The following is a 4,064-nucleotide window of genomic DNA, read 5'->3' on the forward strand; positions in this document are numbered from 1 at the left end:
TAGAGAAAACAATGGAAAAATTACAGAACAATGAAAGAAGGGGAAAAATAAAAGAAAAATAATAATAAAAATAACAAGAAACCGGAAAAAAATCAATCCCAAAGAAAGGACGAAAAATTAAATTAAAAAAAAAATCCGGAAAATGAAAGATATAATCTTTTTATCAGCTCACACGACTACATCCACAAAAAAGAGTGCTTTCTAATATAGTATCAATATACCCAAAGCAAAATATATGATTATAATAGTGTGAGGAGCACTCAAAAGATTTTACAAAAAAAATTACAACAAATAAAATATAACACAATGAGTAAAAATATCACGTAAAAACAGAAAATAAAATATAAAGAAAAAACAATAAAACATGAAATGAAATCAAAGAAGCGAATAGTGATTTAAAATGAACTTACATGAACCGAAATTTTTCAAAAATGATTTAAATTATTTTCGTAACAAGATTGCCAGATTGCAAAAAATGAAAAGCACAAATAGAGGTAAAAGCGTAACTAGAGGATTTTTGTATTAAAGTGCGTTTGATTTGTTATAAAAACAAAACTCTTATTCGTAAATCCAACATCCGGAAACACTGAGAGAATATTAGGACGAATTTGAATTAACAGAACGGAAGCAGATAGAAATATATCATAAAAATCAGTTAATACAGTTCTCAGTGATTTAAAAATTAAAATATGATTATCCTTATTACACAATTAGAAGCAAACATACATATTTAACACCGAATTTTTGTTTCCGTTGATGAATATCAGCGTCGAAAATGGCAACAAACTCTTGACAACTAATTCCAGATAGTTAATTAGCTATTCGCGATATGGTTAAAATGGTTAAAAATTTACAAATTATGTAGGTAAGTCAGTACTTTATATATATGGCACTATTTTCATTATATAATTTAAAATTATGTAACTTTCAATTTGTATTTCAAATTTTGTTTGTATGACTGAGCCAATTGATTGATTGAAGAAATAATTATTTCAAATTTATTTAAAGCTATTTTTTTTCGCTTTAATATTCTATTTTTAATTCGCTTTCTACAGAAGCTTCATGTACAGAATGGTTAGTTTTTTTATCTTCGTACCTGTCACTCTTATTGCGAATAATTTAAACTTATTAAAATGAACTGCTTATTATAATTAATTACTCATTAGCACTAATTATCATTAGCTTATTTTTTAATTTTAATTAAGCTTTTAAAAATATTAATAATATTTAAATGTGTAATTATAAAAAAATTCAAATTTGGAAAAAAAAATTATAGTTTATTATTCTTTCAAATGTTAAAATTTGTTTTAATGCTGCTAGTTTTGTATTTTTAAAAAATGATTCAATTTTGAAATGTATTGATTTCATTAATATAAACTTTTAAAAACTCTTTCTAGATAATTCAAACAATTTTTAATCAGTTAAATATTCATATCATCAATTTTCATATCGAATCATCAGACACCATTTGTAAATATTTAAATAATTTTTAATTATCCGCTAAAATGTTTCATATCTGGAACATGTAGTACATACCCTACTAGAAAATATTATAATATTGTTCCGAAATGGAATTGTTCCGAAATGGAGCTTAAATTGATAAAGCGTATGCACTATGATAATTGGCAAAAAATTAAGAGTAATTTTATTTGAAACTGTTCTAAACTGATTTAAATTCGGTTTAGAACATTATTCTTTTTGTTCCTGATTACTTTTTAAAAAATATTCATGATATTTACGAGTGTCATTGTAAGAAATTTCTAAATATAGAAAAAAATAGTTTTTCTTTCAAATGTTGAAATCTGTTTAAATATTGTTACTTTATGTGAATTATTTTAAAAACTGATTCAATTTTCAAATGTCTTGATTTCTTTATTACATACCTTTATAAACCGTTTTTGGAAAATTCAAACAATTTTGAATTATTCAATGTTCAAATCTTCAATATTTATATCAAATCATCAGTCATCATTATTTATTATTCAAAAAAATTTTGAATCATCAGCTGAAATGTATTATAGCTGGAATGTGTAGTACATACCTTACTAAGAAATATTATGCTATTTCCGAAATATTGAATTTGAATTGATAGGACATATGCATCATGATAATTATTATGTATGCATAATGATTTTTGTTATTTAAAAAAAATGCTGCAATTTTAAAATGTGTTGATTTCATTATTATATTCCTTTGCAAACCATTTCTAGATAATTCTAACAATTTTAAATTATTCAATATTCAAAATATTAATATTTCTATCAAATCATCAGTCATCATTAGTCATATTCCAAATACTTTTGAATCATCAGCTAAAATTTTTCCTAGCAGGAACGTGTAGTACATGCTCTACTAGAAGTATTATGCTATTTCCGAAATTGAGTTTAAATTGATAGAACGTATGAATTATGATAATTTGCAAAGGTTAAAGGCAATTTTTTTTGCAACTGTTCTAAACTGTTTACAATTCAGTTTAGAACATTATTCTTTTTACTTTTAATTATTTGTATATAAAATGCTAATGATATTTACGAGTGTAATTTTAAGAAATTTCAAAATAGAGAAAAAAAATATTTCTTTCTTTTAAATGTTAAAATATGTATAAATATTGCCACTTCATGTAATTTTTTTCTCAAAAAAATGGTGCACTTTTAAATTTAGTTGATTTCAGTATTATATACTTTTACAAACCATTACATAATTCAAACAATTTTGAATTATTCAATATTCAAATTATCAATATTTCTATCAAATCATCAGTCATCATTAGTCATTATTCAAATAGTTTTGAATCATGAGTCAAAATGTTTCATATCTGGAACGTGTAGTACACACCCTACTGAAAATATCATGCTATTTCCGAAACTGACTTTAAATTGATGGAACGTATGCATTATGATAATTGGCAAAGGCTGAAGGCAATTTTATTTTAAACTGTTTACAATTCAGAGTAAATGAAAGTCACTTTCTCCATGAAATATTCACGACAGCAGTTGGAAGGATATACTTCAGAAACAAGTTAATTCTCTACCGATCTAGACGTTTGCGTTGATCTACTACCTTCTATAACACAAAAGAGTTGCGTTGATCTACTACCTTCTATAACACGTAGAGGACGATACACTGTCATCTAAACATGCACTTAAATTAGGGTTAGCAGTTCGATTCAACGAAGATAATTAAACTGAACTTAGTTCGAAAAGAAAAAAAATGGGTCAAAACTACCAGAACATGATTAAATTTATCATGCTCCTGCCTATATGGAAACACCAAAAAGCAGGGTAATTTCAACCGTAGCACTTTACTAATTTTCTTGGTTTAAATAACCATAAAATATAATGTTATAACAGGTGGTAAAACTTGGTAAGTGTGGTAATTTTATCATGATTCCTTTTAGAATGGCATAAAAAACATTTATTTGGTTAAATTTAGTTTTTAGCTTTGTATGCTTTACAAAAAGTGTGTTATTAAGAATTATAATTTTGAAAAGCAGAATTTTTAGGTGAACCGTTACTGTATGAATTGATAAATAACCAAATAAATGGCTTATAAATACCATATAGTTTGCTTTTATTAACAGAATAATTGTTTCTTTTGTAAGAAATGTCATTACCATACAGTATGGTAATTTTACCCGAATTTTCCCAGAGATAGCAATTTTCTTCCATTGGAAGAAACAAATCACCAAAAAGATATCAACCAAAGTCTGTCTTATGGGATTCTTGCTGCTGGAAGTTTTCATTGATATTTACTTAAGGGACTCCTGACCTAATTCAGATTGATTTTTTTTCATAATTTTGTTTTAATCTGTTACATATAACAGATCACTTTGAATTATAATCCTCAAAAACACCTTACATTTTACCACCAGTTTAAGGTTACTAAGTTACAAAGTACGATAGTGTCATAAGTTTTCAGTGAGATTTGAATTAGTTGCGAAGACACTCTTAACTTAATTGTCCATTTAAAACATTACACACACTCCATAGTTCTTTTGACTTCCTTAAAGACGTAGAATATCTATCTATCTATCTATCTATCTATCTATCTATCTATATATATAT

The 4,064-nt window shown here is 25.5% G+C and overlaps 1 protein-coding gene across 4 annotated transcripts in view; it reads right to left on the reverse strand.

Annotated features, from left to right (window-relative positions):
- The window catches only part of LOC107437726 (fasciclin-1), a 480,484-nt gene that overhangs the window by 450,750 nt on the left and 25,670 nt on the right, over window positions 1-4,064 (reverse strand). The window lies entirely within an intron of this gene.

This window comes from Parasteatoda tepidariorum, chromosome 9, assembly GCF_043381705.1.
Source record: "Parasteatoda tepidariorum isolate YZ-2023 chromosome 9, CAS_Ptep_4.0, whole genome shotgun sequence".
Taxonomy (NCBI): Eukaryota; Metazoa; Arthropoda; class Arachnida; order Araneae; family Theridiidae; genus Parasteatoda; species Parasteatoda tepidariorum.